This window comes from Homarus americanus, unplaced genomic scaffold, assembly GCF_018991925.1.
Source record: "Homarus americanus isolate GMGI-L3 unplaced genomic scaffold, GMGI_Hamer_2.0 scaffold25129, whole genome shotgun sequence".
NCBI lineage: Eukaryota > Metazoa > Arthropoda > Malacostraca > Decapoda > Nephropidae > Homarus > Homarus americanus.
In genome coordinates, this window is record NW_024734008.1 from 172,685 (window position 1) to 195,272 (window position 22,588).

General features: G+C 40.7%; 2 protein-coding genes across 2 annotated transcripts in view; one reads left to right on the plus strand and one right to left on the minus strand.

The window, feature by feature from the left end:
- Positions 1-22,588, minus strand: part of LOC121870116 — a 90,712-nt gene that overhangs the window by 56,100 nt on the left and 12,024 nt on the right. The window contains exon 2 of the mRNA XM_042371884.1: positions 4,198-4,281. The gene's annotated coding sequence lies outside the window, so the exon portion shown is untranslated. The remainder of the gene's footprint in view (positions 1-4,197; positions 4,282-22,588) is intronic.
- Positions 3,977-22,588, plus strand: part of LOC121870118 (mucin-5AC-like) — a 94,184-nt gene continuing 75,572 nt past the window's right edge. The window contains exon 1 of the mRNA XM_042371885.1: positions 3,977-4,554. The gene's annotated coding sequence lies outside the window, so the exon portion shown is untranslated. The remainder of the gene's footprint in view (positions 4,555-22,588) is intronic.

A 22,588-nucleotide genomic window follows, 5' to 3' on the forward strand; every position in this document is an offset into this window, starting at 1 on the left:
TCTAACACAGACTAATGCCTTTCTCATGTAATCGGACCGAGTTGTAATGGACGTAGGAACCTTACCTCACCCTTAAAAACTGGTGGAGACTAAGGGGAAGGGAAGGGGGGGGAGAGAATCGAGGTTAAGGGACAAACAGCGGTGGGTTAAAACTCTACGGACACCACACATAACATTTCACTTACTTGTGTTAAGGTGAGAAATACGGCAGAGTGAGTTAGCGTGTGTGTGTGTGTGTGAGAGAGAGAGAGGGGGGGGTGGGGTAGTTCTCTCTCTCTCTCTCTCTCTCAACACAAAACATCCCTACTAACAACACGAAGAAGATCTATCAGACAGGTTAGAACAAGCGCATTTAAGGCTGAGGAAATATATGCATTAATATGAAAGAGACAAAGAATGAAAGAAAGAGAGAGAACACGAGAGAAGAAGAAGAAAGAGAGACAAAAAAGAGAGAATGAGAGAGACACAAAAGTTTCCTCACTAACTTACTCTGCCGTATATCTTACCTTAACACAAGTAAGTGAAATGTTATGTGTGGCGCCCGTAGAGTTTTAGACCCCCAGCTGTGTCTCGCCTCCCCCCCCCCCTCCTCCCACGCCTCTCCTCACCCCACCCCGAGTCTCTCCCAGTCTTAAGGGTGAGGTAAGGCTCCTACATCCATTAGACCTTGGGCCCATTACAACTGACAAGAACTGGGGCCTATTAAGACTGGGGCCCAATAGAGTATATTGGAGTCTGATTAAGATCGTGTACTGTGGCAGTGTATTGAATGTCTTTGATCAGGTTAGGTTAGGTTAGGTTAGGTTAGGTTGGGTTAGGTTAGGTTAGGTTAGGTTAGGTTAGGTTAGGTTAGGTTAGGTTAGGTTAGGTTAGGTTAGGTTAAGTTTGATTGTCAAGTCAGGTTTGAGGAACATAACTCTAAAATTATCGTAAAATAAACTCTTCCTCCACCAGTAAAATTCAGTCACCGTCGCTACTCTTGACAAACACAAAAACAATGATCAAATTTGTATCACAGCTCAAGACACTAATCCATTTACGATATTTAATCAACACCAAAAAATTATACCCGGTCAACAACCCTGAATTTTAAAGACTAAAAGTTAAGTGAATTATGTGAGTGGTTTTGTATGTGTGTGTATGTGTGTGTGTGTGTGTGTGTGTGTGTGTGTGTGTGTGTGTGTGTGTGTGTGTGTGTGTGTGTGTGTGTGTGGATATTGATTGAATTTATTTTTGTGACGGTAAAGAGACTGGAGGCATTACACTTCTTGCCACCGCCAGCCCAGGAGTGGAGCACGATTGGCTCTTTCTTCAGTGGCAGTAAAGGCTTTCTGAGGTGCAATAACATTATTTTATACTGAGTGACTTAACTCTCTAGTACGTGTAGGTCAAACTCGGTGTTCTTTTCTGGAGTGTTGCTGCTGTTTTGTTTGAATTTTACGTCTGGCAACTGCCTAATGCTCGTGGTACGGGTTATGGAGGAAATTAAATTGCGTGAAAGATTAGCTTATGTAACACTTATTATATATTACAAATACCACCAACCATCACCTAAGTCTATTTAACTCATAATCAATAAATTAATCTATACTAAACTTATTTGATGGGACGACTGAAATTAAAACTGCATGCATAAATTTACAGTACGAGAACTTGGGTAGATTATGAGCAGCGCCGGGCATCACGGTCGACGGTGCCAAATAAAACTTGAGACCAGGCACTCGGGCGGTCAAGGGTACGTCTACCAGCGAGGGAAAAATAAACACTGTCTGAATTGAGTCTTCACCCAGACAAAACTGCTGAGGTTACATAGCAGACAATGCCTGTACCTTGTCTCTGCAGAAACAATATAATATATAGTATTACTGTATTAACCTCAGGTCAGAACCTTTAAAACCAAAACCTAACCTAACCTAACCCAGTCAGTGACGTAATATAAAACTGAATAACATCCTTTACGGTATATAATTAATTCAAGTCAAACATGCCACAACCAGTTAACGAATCAATATTTCTGTTAAGGGAGTAATATAAACGTTTTCTGTAAGTCATTTTGTTAAAGAGTAAACTATTAACTTTTTCGGAGCCGTAATTAAAATGTTAGAGTAGAGGAGGACGTGCCTGTGTGTTGGGGTCAGCGTCAGCTCGAGGAGCACAAGGTTCGAGTGTCTGCTCAGTCGTGAGTGATGAAAAATTATAGAACCAATATGCGTTTTTATTCCGTCACTTAACAACCAGGATTTACTAGGGAGGGGGTCGTTTGACACAAGCGACTGTTGCTTACGCTCCAAGGGTCGTATCAACACTCCAGTGGGTCGTAGCAGCTCTCCAGGGGTTGTAGAAACACTCCAGTGCGTCGTAGCAACACTCCAGAGGTCATAGCAACACTCCAGGAGTCGGAGCAACACTCAGGAGTCAGCAACAACCTCTCAGGAGTCATGCAACACTCCAGTGGGTCGTAGCAGCTCTCCAGGGGTTGTAGAAACACTCCAGTGCGTCGTAGCAACACTCCAGAGGTCATAGCAACACTCCAGGAGTCGTAGCAACACTTCTTGGGTCGTAGAAACACTTCAGAGGTCGAAGCAACTCTCCCGGGGTCGTAGTAACACTCCAGATGTCACAAAAACACTCCAAAAGTCGTAGCAACACTCCAGGGGTTGTAGCAACACTCCAGGGGTCGTAGAAACACTCCAGTGGGTCGTAGAAACACTTCAGAAGTCGTAACAACACTCCACGGATCGTAGCAACACTCCAGGTGCTGTAGAAACACTTCAGAGGTCGTAGCACCACTCCAGAAGTCGTAGCAACACTCCAGGGGTCGTAGCAACACTCCAGGGGTCGTAGCAACACAGAAATAAGCAGAATTATCCTCCTAAAGACTTAATATTTGGGGGCAGAGAAATATATACAATCCCCAAATTTGTCACTGGCCAGAAATGCCCAGAAAATACCCCCTCAAAGATCGTATTTTCCGGCATTGATGGACTTACCTACACACACACACACACACACACACACACACACACACACACTGATTCTCATGCAGCCGTTAACCTAAGACGTATGACAGTTGGTGGGGTTACGTGGAAAAGTTTCCTCACTAATTCGGGTCTGGTGCCTGAGGAGGGAGGGAGGGAGGGAGGGAGGGAGGGAGGGAGGAGGGAGGGAGGGAGGGAGGGAGGGAGGGAGGGAGGGAGGGAGGGAGGGAGGGAGGGAGGGAGGAGGAGAGAGGGGGCGAGGAGGAGGGAGGAGGGAAGGAGGGAAAAAATCATACATAGATGCCATAGGCTTTGTTCTTCACACACACACACAACACACACACACACACACACACACACACACACACACACACACACACACACACACACACACAAACACACACACACACACACACACACACACACACACACACACACACACACACACACACACACACACACACACACACACACACACACAGCTATACACAGGCATAATTTTTTCGTCTTTTTCTGTTTGTTGTCATTGTTGTTATTTTGACTTTTGTTATAATTATTTTTGTTGTTCTTTATTCATCCTCTATATAACCGTCCATCATATCTCTTCATTCTTCTCTCTCTACTCCCTCCTCTCTCCATTCCACCTGCCTTCCCTTCCTTCTCCCTTCCCTCTCTATCTACTGTAGGCGGAAGAGACAGTGGGAGGGAAAGAGTGAGTAAGAAAGGGAGATACAAGTGTGTGTGTGTGTGTGTGTGTGTGTGTGTGTGTGTGTGTGTGTGTGTGTGTGTGTGTGTGTGTGTGTGTGTGTGTGTGTGTGTGTGTGTGTGTGTGTGTGTGTGTGTGTGTGTGTGTGGGAAGATAAGGAGGAGGAGGGAGGAAAAGGAGGGAGGCGGAGAGAGGGAGTTGGAGTGAGGAGGAGGAGGAGGAAGAGGTGGGAGGAGGAGAAGGGAGGAGGAGGTCTAGCCTGGCTCGTGGAGTCAGTCTGTCAGCCGCTGCCGCCACGGGCTTCCAAACACGTTTTCTGTGTGTGGGTCCTGACAGAATTCCCTCTACCGCCGCCGCCGCTACCATCACCCCACTTACTGACCGCTAACACGGGCGTCCCTTACCGCTGACCCCCGTACAGGAAAACATTATTGATTTGACTTCCCAAACACGAGGGAATAACAATACCAGAATTATTGTTAACGAAAGAATAAGGAAACAGAAGTTATTTACCTTAAAAGTTGTCAACATTTGGTGGCGCTGTGGATTCTGTTGTCTGTTCTAAGTGGAGTTTTATAGTCCCTGTTTTCTGTTTGTCTGTAAAATAAACAGAAAACAACAGATTAGAAGGACAACAGTGGCATGTGTCTGTTGTCATATAACCTGTTCATTAACGTGGTATTTAAATAATATTGTGAACTACCAACATCTGTTATACTATATACTGACAACACCTGTGATACAGTGCACTGAATACACCTGTGATATAGTGTACTGACAACACCTGTGAAACTGTGAACTAGAAACACTTACAATACGGTGGATTGGAAACACCTGTGAGACTCATCAGGACAGGTGTTGACATCTCAGGTAAGTTCATCTCATGTCTTACTAAAACTCTATATTTTGTCTTTTTTTTTTTTCTCTTGTGTAGTGGTTAAACTTCTCCACGCTAAGGGGACAGGGTGATCAAAAAGTTCCTGTGCACCTGTTTTACTTATATCAAAGGGGTATTAATATCATTCACTATTACAGGTGCACAGGGAGTTTTCGATCACACGTTGAAACACACAAATCCAATTCAATTTACTCAACACAATTTTTTTTTCAGGTTTAAAAGTTCATAAGTCAGGAATGTCATACAAACTGTGATTCTCTCCTTAAACAGATGAGATTCAGCTCAAACTTTGCAAAATTTTTGGTAATATATACGAATTAAAATTTTGCATTTGACGGTCTATAAATTGGTTAGGTGTGTATGTGTGCTAACTGTGTGTATGTTTACCTGTGTATGTGTATGTTTACCTGTGTGTGTGTGTGTGTGTGTGTGTGTGTGTGTGTGTGTGTGTGTATCTGTATTACTATTTACTCTAAATATCAATCAACACTTTCAAGACGATGGTTTAAGGAGTGAATTAATCATATGAAAAGTGTTAAACCATCATCCTAATAGTGTTAAACCAAAATCCTAAGTGTTAAACCATCATTCTAATAGTGTTAAACCATCATCCTAATAGTGTTAAACCATCATCCTAATAGTGCTGAACCATCATCCTAATAGTGTTAAACCATCATCCTAATAGTGTTAAACCATCATCCTAATAGTGTTAAACCATCATCCTAATAGTGCTAAACCATCATCATAATAGTGTTAAACCATCATCCTAAAAGTGTTAAACCATAATCCTAATAGTGTTAAAACCATAATCCTAATAGTGTTAAACCATCATCCTAATAGTGTTAAACCATCATCCTAATAGTGCTGAACCATCATCCTAATAGTGTTAAACCATCATCCTAATAGTGTTAAACCATCATCCTAATAGTGTTAAACCATCATCCTAATAGTGCTAAACCATCATCATAATAGTGTTAAACCATCATCCTAAAAGTGTTAAACCATAATCCTAATAGTGTTAAACCAAAATCCTAAGTGTTAAACCATCATCCTCATAGTGTTAAACCATCATCCTAATAGTGTTAAACCATCATCCTAATAGTGTTAAACCATAATCCTAATAATGTCAAACCATCATCCTAATAGTGTTAAACCATCATCCTAATAGTGTTAAACCATCATCCTAATGGTGTTAAACCAAAATTCTAATAGTGTTAAACCATCATCCTAATAGTTTTAAGCCATCATCCTAATAGTGTTAAACCATCATCCTAATGGCGTTAAACCAAAATCCTAATAGTGTTAAACCATCATCCTAATAGTGTTAAACCATCATCCTAATAGTGTTAAACCATTATCCTATTAATCCATCATCCAGCACCAGAGGCTGTCACACCTGCCTTCCTCACACCTGCCTTCATCACACCTGGAGATTAATCAAAGTAAAACTCTTAACTCCACAGGGTAAAAATATGTACCATCATTCAGGAGTCTTCATGCTCTTACTTTTAAAATACTTTGAGTTATTACTTTCAAAACTTTCACATTGGATCCTTGGAGTTTATCCTTCAAGGCCTCTCACGACTTGGTAAGGATTAGGTCAAGGAGGAGATTACTAGGTTAAAGGTCAAGTGTTTGAGGATGACCTAGTATCATTCATTGGTTAAGTTACACCTGAGAATTTATCCCTCACTCGGAGATAATATAATCAGCTAGGTCAGGTAAAGTGGTAATGAGGCGAGTTAACGTAGGTAAAAAGTCTTCATTTTAAAGGTAAACTGGTTTGTGAATTAATCTTGTTTGAAAGGTATCTACAGGTATTTACAGATAATGATGGTTCACTAATTAGCAGGTCAAGCCTCGTTATATATTGTTTAGCTCTTTCACTACTGGGACGTAATTTTTAATATATTATTAGGCTAACACTTGACGATTGTATTCAGCTCAGAGGGGATCCAGTACACAAGGGTATAAATACACTGAGATAATAACAATGGTGAGAGTAAACATAGAATAAACAGTGCAGGAAAATGTTTACTTAGATTTTCAGGTGAGTGAGTGTGTGTTATGATGCTGAGGAGTGACTTACCATAGTGATAAACAATGGTTATTACCCTCCCACGAACAATACAAACCCTTGTACTTATTAGTCCCATAATCATCCTCTCATTGTGCTTTATAAACTGAGGTCGTGTAGTGGTGAGTGTAAGTTTATTCCGAGAGTGGCGACCTTTATACTAATCGTCCCTGTTGACTAGTGTAGTGGGGTGAGACTAAGACACATAAATCCTCTTTCATCATCTACCTGTATGACAAGGCTTCCACAGGTGAGTCTATGTAAAGAACGATCACAAAAAAAAAATGACCTCGTGAGATTATGACCTAGAAAAAGTCCTTAAATCCCGAGATGAAGAAAAGAAGAAAAAAAATAGAGAGAGGGGAAAGCGTCAGAAAGTTTGGGATCATTTGTTTGGGAAAGTTTCTCTAGAAGATAAAAAAGGATTGAAAGTACTTTGGGAGTATTTTTAAGGTGTTTTCAATTCTTAAAACTGTTTCTTCTTGGTGATTCCCGTAGAGAGAAGGGGAGGCTGGCGTGTGTCCCCGTGATCACGAGAACCACCCTTTTCTTTTCTTTTTTCTTTGCGTTGAAAAACAAAATTATTCTCAGCGAAATTTTTTTGCTTTTAAAGAAGTTCATTTTCTTGAGGTCGAATTCAGAAGTTTATGTGATGCTCAACTTTATTTTAAGGTGATTTAAACCCTTTGTTTATACCACACACACACACACACACACTGCCGGGGGGGCTCTCAACACCCTATAGATGTACAGTACGAGACATTAGACAAGCCTCCCAGTGTTCCTCCTGAAGGTGTAATATGGGTGAGGATCGACGACGCAGAGGTCCCAGGTAAATAATGGTTTAGGACCTTACTGAAGAAGACCACACGAGACTCACAATAAACAGGATAAATCTGGCTCTCCCGACCCCATGATTGGTTAAATGGGCCCCAAGATCTATTTATCCCAGTCCTAATGGGCCCCAATGCTAATCTAAATCACCGTAAAGGAAGAATATTGAAGGTAATAAAAAAAAAGTCACTCATAAATTTTAAAAAGCTGGTATTAAAAAGCCAGATAGTTGATTGTATTCTTTTTAATTGCTGCCCAGGGTAACGTACGCGTGTGTGTGTGTGTGTGTGTGTGTGTGTGTGTGTGTGTGTGTGTGTGTGGAAGGAGAAGGACGTAAGAGCGAGTGATCTCAACCACGCTCCAACGCCCTTAACACCAACACCACCGCCAGGAAGGTCCTCTCTGTTCCTCGACCATTATCTCTATACCTCTTCCTCCTTTTCTTCCTTCCCTTTCCCCTTCCTATCCTTCTCCTCCTACCCCCTCTTCCTTTTCTTTTTCCTCCTCTTCCTTCCTCCTTCCTGCTCCTCCCCACTTTTTTCCTCCTTCCTCTTCCTTCTCCTCCTTACCCATTCTTCCCCCTTCCTGCTCCTCCACCTCCTTCCCCCCTTCCCCCCTCCTCGGAGAACCTACCACCACCAATGCCTCTCATTTTCCTATTAATAGTTGCAGCGAGGAAGGGAGCGCCATTACCACTGCTCTGATATAGAAGGGTTTAGCAAATTACTTCTCCCTCTCTAACCAAATATAACCTGGCCTAAAGTTGACCTAACATAACCTAACCAAACCAAATCGAACCAAATCTAACCAAACCTTAACAAAAACAGTAAACCAGCTTGGCTATACTGCACTGATAAAACGCTTACTATTATCCGGTATCTATTGGAAAGTTACGTACATATGCAATTGGCTCTCAGATTACAGTGAGCATGGGAGGTTTGCAACAGAAGTTAAACCTGTATTAACCAACAGTGATCAGGTTGCACGTGTGTGTGTGTGTGTGTGTGTGTGTGTGTGTGTGTGTGTGTGTGTGTGTGTGTGTGTGTGTGTGTATGTTTAGGTGTGTGTGTGTATAAAGTGTGTTTAGGTGTGTGAGTGTGTATAAGTGTATATCAAGTGAAGACCAAAACATTTTATACACTATTATATTCGACCAGTTTATAAAACCAGTTAGCTGTCACTCGTTAATCTATATATTGAAAAGGATCTGCGTGACTTATCTAGATACTTTTACAATTACAAATGTCACACAGGTAACCATGTGTTTGTTATGTGACTTTGGCGAAGATTAGCACAAAAAAAATGATTTATGGATTCTATTTAATTTGTCATTTATTTTTACTTACATTTACTATTTCATTGGATATTTTTTTTAATGGGGTTCAAACCAGCGACTAATAGAATGCCATATGAGTATGATAACCACTCCGCCACCTTACTCACTCAATCAAATTAATACTGAAGATGATAGTAATTTGGAATAAACAAAACGGAGTAACTTATAATACATTGGGGTTGAATTATCCTAAGTCTAGCCATTGATTAATTTGTATGTATGTATGTATGTATGTATGTATGTATGTATGTATGTATGTATGCTATTACAGGTGTGTAATTATTTTTCTTCCTAATTATATAACTAATGTAAATGTTCCTCCAGGATATTACACTTAAATTACAGGTGTATAATTAAATTTGTCTTAATTAAACAACTACTAGATATGTCAATCTGTAAATAATAAGAAAAATCCCTACAATTACCTTTAAAATCTTTGATCTTATATAAATGTACACCAAAATAACTGCTTAATACAATTACAAATGCACCTGCACTGACAAAATTATAAATTAATGCAAACTCCAAATAAACCTGCATTGAGAGACGACAAAAATATCAACAAATTCAATTTCAACTACACCTATAATGGAGAAAATTAATAGGCCATGGAGCAGCCAATAACAAGAACAGAGAGACTGCCAAGCGTATGATAACAGTTCTCTCATACATACATACAAAAAAAATCCGTCTTCCATTTGGTGGCCAACCATTAGTGGAGACCATGGTGAAATTCAGCCCGTAAACAACTTAGATACAATTATGATCTTATGGAGTTGGTGCTGTGCCGTGTTAGGTTAGGTTAGGTTAGGTTAGTATTAAAACTATTTATCTACAATTAACACCATAGTTACCTACATAACTCATTATCACACACTGAAATCATCTCCCTCAAAAAAAAAAAATTAAAAAAAAAAAAAAAAAAAATCCCCTCATCATCATTTTTTTCGTATAAACATTCTTTCAAAACTACTATGAGCAAGCTTATAAATTCTCTACCATATATTCATTAACCCTTAAGGTAACTTCCCCCTAAATTTGGAGCTGAGTGTATACACCAGGGAGGAGTTAGGGCCTCTCAACTTAGGCTAACTGAGTGTGACTATATTTTGCCTCGCGGAGAATTGGCTGTCATCTCCACTGCTCTCCTTAATTACGTTGCACTTGAGCGAGGTGTCAGTTCATGGTGGCTTCCTCTGAGTTGTGAGCTTTATCTCCTTGACCTCTTTTGACCTCATTGGGGGAGGGGAGGGAGGAGTTGTTTTGGTGAATTAGGTGACCAATTTTGAATCCCTGTTGGTTCTAGTATTATGTTGTTGACAGACAGACAGACAGAGAGACAGACAGACTGACAGATTGACATATATAGATATTTAGATAGATACATACATAGATGATAGATAGATAAATAGACAGATAGATAGATAGATAGATAGATAGATAGATAAAAAAATAATATATATATATATATATATATACATGTATATATATACAGTATATATATATATATATATATATATATATATATATATATATATATATATATATATATATATATATATATATATATATATATATATATATATATATATATATATATATATATATATATATATATATATATATATATATATATATATATATATATATATATATATATATATATATATATATATATATATATATATTTCATGTAAATCCACAATGAAAACGTGGATAAGATAAAAAGTTTAGAAGTATTTAAATCATCTTGTGTCACAGAAAGACTTCTGGTTGAAGCTAGTTTGATTAAGGAATTAAAATCAATAAACCTTAGTGATGGTCAGTTCAAAACTGATAATATGTTACATAAATTTATTTGTCGGTGGCCCAAGGTTAAAAATGCTTTGAAAACCTTTGATCTAGATGTATGATAGTTATTTAGTGGGTCCCTTATTTTTGACCTGACCTGACTAGTCACGTCACCCCCCTTCTCTTAAGCTCCTCTATGTGTGTGTTGGTGTGGGGATTAGTGGATGACATCATTATGACCTGACCTCATGTTTTTAAGGTCACCCTGTATATTTAAGCCTCTCTCTGTCCATGTAATCCAGTTGCCTCTGAAGATGTCTTGAATGAAGACGAAAGCTAAGGTGCTCCGTTGTTTCCCTTTTCCCGTGTGATTTTATCAAGATATATATATATATATATATATATATATATATATATATATATATATATATATATATATATATATATTGGTGTGTATATAATTTGAACGCTGGCAAATCACTTGTGTGTGTGTATGATAAATATTATGTACGTTATTAATACGGGTCCCTTACGTCATCTACACAGGTAATCACGGAGGCAATTGGATTTTGTTGTGTTGATAATTAAGTTAATGTTTGATTTATTATAACATAGTAGTAACCTGTACAGAGAGATCCCATTTATATCACTAAAACTCGTTGGTGATTGTGAGTGATTGGACAGGGATACTATTGGAGGGTAAACATTAAATCCCATCAGTTGTAATACTCTATATACCAGGTATTATCATTGTTGTTTTAAAGATTAGTAAGTCTAGTGATTGGACGTAGTTTTACGGAAAGGTTTTATTACATCTTCTGGTAAGGATTATCTTCTGTTTTCACGTGTTTACAGTCAATCGGAAAAAATGAAATAAAAATTAAACAATGATTGGTAGACACGATAGGGAAAAAATCAAAATTTATCTCAGCCAATTAAATTTTACCCTCAGTATTCCTCTTGTTACGATTGGCCGAGAGACCTTCCCCACCTTATCTGATTTCCACCAATCCGCGACCAGGACGAATCGGTTCGGTTTTTAGTATAATTTCCCTCGAAAACTTCCTCAAGAGACAGAGTTTAAGACTTTCTTTTTACTTTCCAAACAAATTTATTATACTTTTACTTTCTCTAAAATATAATGAAAGTTACGAAAGATAATTAAGTACAGTTTAACTATGGTTTATCTAGTGTTTTCAAAGGTTTTCTGTGGTTATAAATGAATCGTCAGTCTTGGTGAAGATTTTATTTTCTTTTAAGTTTATAAATATGCATATTGTGTGTGTGTGCGCCCCGAGACACACCACTACCACCAAAGTGCTCCTACCTTGAATTTTACCTGCGGAGGAACCAAGGTGTAAACAGTAATTAACCCCTTCCCAGCCCACATTCACACCCTCTCTCTCTCTCTCTCTCTCTACACACACACACCTGAACATTGAACACTGAATGATACATTGATCGTTTAGCGACACAACAGGAGGCTACACTATCGCTGTTGACTCGGGTGCTGGTCCAGCCCGTGTGAGGCGGTGGTCACTGCACAACATAACTTACCTACAATGGTCGTTCTCAAGAGTCCTAGTATTGGATAACCATCCACACGACTTGTACGACCTACATGATCCTGCACGACCTGTACGACTTACATCATCCTTCACGACCTGTACGACTTACACGACCACACGACCTACATTACCTGTACGACCTACATTACCTGTACGACTTACACGACCTGTACGACCTGCACGACCTACATGATCCTGCACGACCTGTACGACTTACACGACCTACATTACCTGTACAACCTGCACGACCAACACGACAGGAGAGACGGTGGTTCAAACAGCCACCAAGTGAAGGCAATAATCGTTCACCGTCGAATACACTTCCTGATAATGACCTTCACTACACACTGACATCGGGTCAAAGGTCATTAACCGACTGATGTACTCAAGCATTATTAGCCTTTACCGACGCTCTAACAATGTGGTTAATGATCTTTAACTGGCTGGCGTGCGTTAACCGTCATAGTTGAATAGCACTGTTTACCAGGGCTTTGATTTGAAGGTGCTTCAACTACCAGGGTTATTAAGCCCCGTTCACTAGGTCTTAGTTTTAGGTGCTTCAACTACCAGGGTTATTAAGCACCGTTCACAGGTCTTAGTTTTAGGTGCTTCAACTACCAGGGTTATTAAGCACCGTTCACTAGGTCTTAGTTTTAGGTGCTTCAACTACCAGGGTTATTAAGCACCGTTCACTAGGTCTTAGTTTTAGGTGCTTCAACTACCAGGGTTATTAAGCACCGTTCACTAGGTCTTAGTTTTAGGTGCTTCAACTACCAGGGTTATTAAGCACCGTTCACTAGGTCTTAGTTTTAGGTGCTTCAACTACCAGGGTTATTAAGCACCGTTCACTAGGTCTTAGTTTTAGGTGCTTCAACTACCAGGGTTATTAAGTACCGTTCAATACTTTCTGCAACAAAAAACATTAAAAAAATCGTGAGAAAAATCTGATAACTAATTACATTAAAATAACTTGCTAATGACGCAGGTAAACTCCATTGACACCTGTGCATATAAATGAATTCAACATATATATCATTTAATTGTTCATTTATTTCAGTAAATATCCAATAAATCCTGTTTGACATTTGAGTGTAAAAATTCACATAACTTTTTTTATATCGTTTTTAGAATAGGGATATATTATTTTTGTTTATGGATGACGTGCTTGTGTTTTGTTATTCATATATTTAATATTGTTTGTAAATAATTGTGTTTAGTTTTTTTACCACTAACAGAGAACAAACACAACGTTATAATCATCACCATATGTTTCTTTTAACACATACACACACACACACACACACACACACACACAGACACACACACACACACCTCTACCATTTGTTACCTGTGCATCACGACAGGTAAAGGTAGCGTCAACAACTCAAGACACGAGATTTAATTAAGAGAGGTTTAAACGTGGAAGGGTTGGTTAAATTTGGAGCCATTGTGAAGAACAATACTTAAAGGTTTAATTGTTTGATACCAATACTTCTACTACTACTACTGTTGCTTCTATATTTAACTACTATTATTATTATTATTACTCTCTCATGTTGAAATTAATGGCAAGATAGAGAGACAGGATTACTCTCTCTCTCTCTCTCTCTCTCTCTCTCTCTCTCTCTCTCTCTCTCTCTCTCCACACCATTAATGCAAGAGACGTGTTCTGATAAAAATACAACCGCTGGGCTTTTCTTCCCTCTGCAACAGCTGTCACTCAAAACATTCAGCTTTTAGTTGATAAAATATAAGAATCTGTCGCTTTCTTTAGCCACAACTTTTCCTCCTCGGTGATGTGAAAATATTACATGTCCAGCGTGTGTTTCAGGGTTGTTTAGTGTTATTATGAATGAAATGTGATGTTTTAATGAGAGGGTGTATGTATGTATGTATGTGTGTATGTATGTATGTGTGTATGTGTGTATGTATGTATGTAATGACTAGTTGTAGCAAAGTTTTCAAAAGACTTGGATTAAGATTAATACTTGTATATAATTATCTAACAATTACATTAGGTCTATTTAAGTTAAATTAGATCACGTTAAGTTCAGGTTAGTTTAAGTTCACAGTACTTTAAATTATGTCAAGCTGGGTCAAGATAGGGGTGTGTTTTCTTTACACACCACAATACGTCACAATCAAGGGATCACTTTGATATAAATCTTCAGCTCATAAAATTGAAATATATGTTGATAGGAAGACGCAAGTTATAAGACACTGTTTCCTCCATTCTTGGCTGAGATGACCCCTGACCTGATCTAACCTAACCTAATTCTGATTTAACCTAACCTATTCTAACTTAAACTAACCCTGGTAGTTAAAGCACCTAAAACTAAGATCTAGTGAACGGTGCTTAATAACCCTGGTAGTTGAAGCACCTAAAACTAAGATCTAGTGAACGGTGCTTAATAACCCTGGTAGTTGAAGCACTTAAAACTAAGACCTAGTGAACGGTGCTTAATAACCCTGGTAGTTGAAGCACCTTAAAATCAAAGCCCTGGTAAACAGTGCTATTCAACTATGACGGTTAACGCACGCCAGCCAGTTAAAGATCATTAACCACATTGTTAGAGCGTCGGTAAAGGCTAATAATGCTTGAGTACATCAGTCGGTTAATGACCTTTGACCCGATGTCAGTGTGTAGTGAAGGTCATTATCAGGAAGTGTATTAGACGGTGAACGATTATTGCCTTCACTTGGTGGCTGTTTGAACCACCGTCTCTCCTGTCGTGTTGGTCGTGTGGTCTGTGGAGGTCGTGCAGGTCATGTAGGTCGTGCAGGTCATGTAGGTCGTGCAGGTCGTACAGGTAATGTAGGTCGTGTAAGTCGCACAGGTCGTGCAGGATCATGTAGGTCGTACAGGTCGTGTGAATGGTTATCCAATACTAGGACTCTTGAGAACGACCATTGTAGGTAAGTTATGTCGTGCAGTGACCACCGCCTCACACGGGCTGGACCAGCACCCGAGTCAACAGCGATAGTGTAGCCTCCTGTTGTGTCGCTAAACGATCAATGTATCATTCAGTGTTCAATGTTCAGGTGTGTGTGTGTGTCTAAAGGCAAATAAAGTAATGATGTGAATTAGAATCTTGGCTCTCTCTCCACCATATGTTTCGAGAATAATTAATTGCCGCAGATTAATTGTACTTCCTACGACTCTAGAAAATAGATGAATTAAGTTAGATATTCCGGGCGTCCCTGAATGTCTAGAGGATTAATTAATTAAGGTAGACCAACTTAACCTAACCTAATCTAACATAACGAAAAATAACATAATAATAATAATAATAATAATAAAAATAAAAAGAAGAAAATATAAAGAACAAAATAATTAACCTAAATAAACTCAAACTAATTACACTAAAATTAGCAAAAAATTAATAAAAATCGAATATAAAACAAAAAACAATCAAAATTATAATAAAAAACAAGAGAAACCAAAACAAAAACAACAACAACAACAACCAATCATAAAAAACAAAAACATTACAAATAAGAAAAAACCAACGAGTGTCTGGACAAGCGAAGAGCCAAGACTGGTCACTATGCAAATGAGGATAACAGAGGAATTTCATTATTGTCTTTACTGTAGCTGACTCTCCCGCCTCCCTGATGAACATCCTTAACAATTGACTGTGGGGATAAAAGGTTGTAGTTGGTCTTGTTGTTGTTGTGAGGATGTTGGACCAATCAGGAGTGAGCTATAGGTAAATACAGGTTGTTGTTGTTGTTGTACGAACGTGTGTGTGAGGGGATTGATGTGTGTGTGTGTGTGTGTGTGTGTGTGTGTGTGTATCTCGTTACCAGTTATATAACACTTGAGAACAACACAAGGGCTAATTTACACCTTAACCTCACCCTTCCTCCCTCTCCCTCATCCCTCTCACCCTCCCTCACCCTTCCTCCCTCTCCCTCATCCCCCTCACCCTCCCTCCCTCTCCCTCATTCCCCTCACCATCCCTCATCCCACTTACTCCCTCCCAGTCCCTCCCTCCCTTTCCTTCACATCTCTCCTTTCCAGTTTTTCTACCCCTCCCTCAACCCATCCCTCTGTCTCCTCTCCTACCTCCCTCCCATCCCCTCCCCACCCCTTCCTCTTACCCTCACCCTCCCTCCCACCTTCAGTGAGGGAGGGAGGGAGGGATTAGGACAAATGGTGCTGAAGCCTCGAGCAGGTGGAGGGAGGGAGGGAGGAATTAAGATAAATGGAAGAAGACTTGGCTCAGCTGTGTTCATAGTGGAGAGAGAGATTCATACCCTCCACTCCCTCCATTCCTTCCACCCCTCCATCACCTCCCTCCATCCCTCCAGTTGTCTCTTGTTGTTGAATAATTTTGTTGTCTTTTGTGATGAATCGTCCCAGTATCTTTTAGCTTCACGTCTCTCTCTCTCTCTCTCTCTCTCTCTCTCTCTCCCTCGGTCTCTCTCTCCCAGCCTAATTCCCTTATGAAACCCTGACAATATTCGCTAATCTCCGAAATCAGAATCTCCTCACCTAACCTAACCTAACCAAACCTAACCAAACCTAACCTAACCTAACCTAACCTAACCTAACCAACATAACCTAACCTAACCTAACCTAACCTAACCTAACCAACCTAACCTAACCTAACCTAACCTAACCTAACCTAACCTATCCCATACACCACTATTATTCTCTCACAGTATCTATCTATCAATCTCTGCCTTATCATTTTATCTGTCCGTCATGGTACGTATGATCATTGATCTCTGTCTCTCCAACCCGCTATTCTTCCTCTGTTTCTCTGTCTCTTTCTCTCTCACACATCTGTCAGTGTTTGTTTTTCTGTCCACTTGGCTACTCTTTGGTTGTCTGTCTATCTCTCTCTCTCTGTCTATCTCTTTCCAGTCTCTCTCTCTCTCTGTCTATCTCTTTCCAGTCTCTCTCTCTCTCTGTCTATCTCTTTCCAGTCTCTCTCTCTCTCTGTCTATCTCTTTCCAGTCTCTCTCTCTCTCTCTGTCTATCTCCTTCCACCCCGTCATTTTGTCTGTCTGTTTGTCTCTCTGTCACACTGTTGGTCACTCAACATCCACACACGACCACTGAACAATGTTAACATATCACCTCAACTCTATTTTCTTATTACGTGTGTTTTACTTCCTCCCTCTCTCTCTCACACCTAACTAACGTTTCTCCTCCCCCTTTCACTTCGTTTCCCCCTTCCTTCATTCCTCCTTTATGCTACGCCGCCCGTCTCTGGCTCCACCAACACCATGCCCTCATCACAAGTGAATTTCTCAAAGGGTTGAAATTTCTCGTGGTGAGGAATGTGTGTTGAGGAAGGAAGAGAAGGATTGAAAGAAGGAAGAAATTGAAGGAGACAGCGATTGAGGGAGGGAGGGAGGGAATGAAGGAGTGAATGAGGGATGGAAGAAATATAATGACTTAATCCCTTTGTATACGATTACATACCATTGTTGAGTACGATGGCTTAAACCCTTGAGTACGAAGAATTAAACCAGTAAAAACATTGGTAACATCACTGTCACGTATAAACATAATTCCTGTATTGATTAAATATATTTCAGGCATTTTGTAAGACCCTGTACCTCGGTGTTATTGTTGATACACGGTCTATCTGGGCGAGCGAGGAGTTGTTGTTCAGATACAGCGTGTTTACTTACTCACACACACACACACACACACACACACACACACACACACACACACACACACACACACACACACACACACACACACGCACACACACACGCACACACACACACGCACACACGCACAACAAACTAAATTGAAACCACACGTCAGTGAAGGTCAACCTTCCAGTTTGCCCCCACCTCCTGCCGACTCAAGTCCCTCGGAGTTCCTGCACACGAGCCTCAGTGTATACACAACATTCATACTTCCCAAGCTCACTATGCCTCCCACCTGGTCTTCTCCCTAAATGCCACACAACGTAAACACCTAGAAAAGTGCAAGAGGGCATGCAAGATTATTCTCTCCCCTTCCTACCCACATATCAAGCGCTCAACACACTGACCCTTTCGACTCTCACTGACCATCACCACGGCCTCATCTGCAAATTTGGTAAGAAGTTTACACCATCCCCTGACACGGCCCCTACTACCACCTGAGATCCTGTCCGAGAATTGTTGTTCGACACCACACCGCATCCAGCCCATACGTGCACGAACTGATCGCTATAGGAACAGCCCAGTCCCAACCATTGTAAAAATTTATCAATAACATGTAATAAATCAGTGTATCCACTCCTGTGAAACACTGCTCCTACACTGTCACTATGTTGAAATGAACTGTATTTGAGCTGATCCCCATCTAGCTATTATATGTCTTATTTGTGTCACTTATGTCACTTGTATATTATTTGTAATTGAACCCATTCCCCAAATATGTAACTGTATATTTTCAGCTTCTGGCAGCTCTTTCAATAAACCGTTAATTATTATATTATTATTACACACACGCACACACACACAAACACGCACACACAAACACGCACACACACACACACACACGCACACACACACGCACACACACACACACGCACACACACACACACGCACACACACACACGCACACACACACACGCACACACACACACACACACACACACACGCACACACACACACACACACGCACACACGCACACACACACACACACACACACACACACACACACGCACGTCAAAACAGTATCGTGCTAAATTTGAACCCCTAGAGTGGCTCCCCTAAAGCTGACTGTGGCGAGAGGAAGGGGCGGGGGTGGGGGAGGGTGACGGGAGGGGGGGACGGGAAGGGGAGGAGGGTTTGAACCTTCAGGGAGAGTAGGAACGAACGATACTAAAACCGACCATGAGACGAGGGAGGGAGGAAGAGGGAGAGAGTTCCACTAATCTCTGGATGTGGAACCTAACTTACACTTAATCTAACCTGCACTTAAACCTAATCTAACCTAACTTAAACCCAACTTAACCTAACATAACCTAACCTAACTTACACTTAATCTAACCTAACTTAAACCTAATCTAACCTAACTTAAACCTAACCTAACTTACATTTAGCTTAACCTAACCCGTGGAGACAAGTGTAAACATTCACGGTCTGGTCATGGGTTCAAGAGGGTTTGGTTGGCCAGTTCAGAGTTCCTGATCTGGTAAAAGGAATCAGTTAGGATCTTTATGAGACAAATCCTCCTTCTTCCTCTTCTTCCTCTTCTTTCTTAACCTTTTCTTATCTTCTTTCTTTTCCTTTTCTTCCCTCTTCCCTCCTCTCACTTTTTTCCTAATCTTTCTCCCCTCCGCTTTCTCCTCTTCCTCTTCCCTCCCTCCTCCTCCTCCTCCTCCTCTTCCCTCCCTCCCTCCCTCCTCCTCCTCCCTCCCTCTTCCTCCCTCCCTCTCCCTCCCTACCCTCCTCCTTACTCATTCCTCAATGACCTCAAGAAAAGGCGACTCCCTCCTCCCTCCTATTCTTCCTCCTCCTCCTCCTTCTCCCCCTCTCTCCTTCCTCCCTCCTCCATCACGTATTCTAAGTGTTGGAGGATGTTCAAAAGTGGTGGTGTAGGTGGCCATCCTGTGATTGATGAGACGTAGGACTTACCTGGGGGTGTTGGAGAGAGGAAGGGAAGGAAATAGAGAAGGAGATAAGAAGGGAGGAAGGGAATGAGGGAAGGAGGGAGGGAAGCAGTGGAGGGGAGAAAGGAAAAGAGGAGGGGTGCTAGAGTAGCCTGTAGTCCCTCGCCCACCATTCCTACTTTTCCTCTCCCACTCTCCTCCTCCTCCCTCCCCTACTTCCTCGTCTCTCCCTGTCTCTCTCCACCACCCACCCTCCAGTCTGAATCCTCCCACTAGGTGATACATGAAGCACCATTTGTGTCTTGGTTTTGTGTGTGTGTGTGTGTGTGGTAAGGCAGCGTCTCACAGTCAGGAGTCAACGCCATTACACAGTCTAGTGGTGTTAGTGGCGTGATGCTGTTGTGAATGTCTGTGTATAATGAGTCCACACACACACACTACCACTACTTTACTGTCACTCGGAATCGAATACGACGATCATCCAGCTATGATACAATGATATGAGTTATTAGAGATGTTCCTTTCGTTGGTGAGTTCCGGGGTGACTAAAGAGACCGATACGGGACCGTCGGGGTCGTCCACAGATGTTGCACGTGTGGAGGGCTACATCTAGTGTGGGAGGGGAGGCGGTAGAGTCTTTCTGGCGTTGGCGCTTGTCTGCTTCGGTATGCAGTCGGGTTAACACACATACACACACACACACACACACACACACCTACCGCCCACACACACCTACCCTCCCCACACACACACACACCATTACAAAAACAAACAAACAAATAATGGGAACATAGACCCCAGCACTACCCATTAACTCGACCATTAACAAAAATATCTCCATTATTTTGAGAATAAAACTTGACACTACGATGTTTGTTTACATAATATAAACATTGGTGGTGAATGAATGTATGTACAGTATGTATGTATGTATGTATGTATGTATGTATGTATGACCGTGGGAACAAATATGAGTTCATGGGAAAAATTTTGTGACCGTGGGAACTACACACTGCCGGCATAAAGCAGTCATGGGTTCTGCTATAATTTACACGACACGGAAATAGAGGGTCATTATATACGGGATTCTTCCTTTTTCTTTTGTCTGTTTGTCTTCTGACTCTTTCCTCTCGCTTTCTCTCCCTCACTATCTATACATCTTTCTCTACCTATTTTAACTTTCTCTCTCCTTCTCTTCCCCCCCTCTCTCTCTCTCTACACATCCACACGCTCTAAAGACCAAATAATTTCCTGGCGGTGTCTGCAATATATCTCTCGCCTGTATACACGACCAGACATCACCTCATGCAGCTTAAAATCTCCTCTAGCCAGGCCTGCCCCGCACTGGTGAGCAAGATGTATGATAGGGTTTGTTCAGTCACCCCTTGGGAAACATTTCAAGATTCGTTCAGTCATGCTTTGAAAAGACCTTATGGGGATAGTTGAAAATTCATAACAGATTCCTTAAAAATAACCTAACCTAACCTAACCTAACCTAACCTACAAATCTTTATTAATATTACCTTTGTATTTTATAGCGAAATTTAATCAATATAGATTTAAAACCAATATATATATACGTATATCTTCATTCTCTTGAGCTATAATGGACGGTAAGGTATTGGAAATATTTATTGAACAGGTAACTATAATATATCTCAATTTTCCTGGCAGGTGATTAAGGTAAAAGACATTGAAAAGATTTAAAGGTCCAATAAACACTCTTTTACTATTGTGTATTTAAGGGAGAAAATAATGAGTGAATATTATTTCACACACCTGACGAAAGCCCAGGTGTGTGTGCAGGTCTTGTCAATGTGTATGGCTAATTCTTCAGGTGTGGTTTGGTGAGTTACTTTCAGGTGTTCAGGAGATATGATACTGTGTGTGTGTGTGTGTGTGTGTACAGGAGACACATCTGTGAACCTTTAAGTTGACCCCTACCATTAATTCACTTGAGTTGGGGAAGTACAACTATTATTATCATCATCATCATCATCATCATCATCATCATCATTATCATCATCATCATCACATAATTCCCTGAACAACCACTAGATGGCTCTAGTGGTCGAGGGACAACAGGACTAAGACAAATATCCCACTAAACCACTCCATTAATCTGCATAATAAGAACTTCAATGGATATTTATTAGTCCACTGTTGCAAATTACTCTGTTGTTACGTCATGAAAAGAAAAAGAAAAAGATGCAATTACATTTTTTCACCTCGGAATAATTTTTTTTTTTTTGACCCAGCGAAACCCACGTCGGGAATTTCTTTATACCAGCGGGCGGAATTAATGGCGACGTGAGAGTTACTTTTAGCGGGATATTTACTCTGGCATATCAACGCCTGATGGTCATTATGTGCTTTATTATCTCAAGGGGTAAAAGACGTATTTATTTTATGTATTTATAGGGATATGTTCTTCACACACACACACACATACACACACACACACACACACACACTCACACACACACACACACACACACACACACACACACACACACACACTCACACACACACACACACACACTCACACACTCACACACACACACACACACACACACACACACACCCACACACACACACACACACTCACACACACACACACACACACACACACACCTCACACACCACACACACACACACACACACACACACACACACACACACACACACCACACTCACACACACACACACACACACACACACACACACACACACACACACACACACACACACACACACACACACACACACCCACACACACACACACACACACTCACACACACACACACACACACTCACACACACAC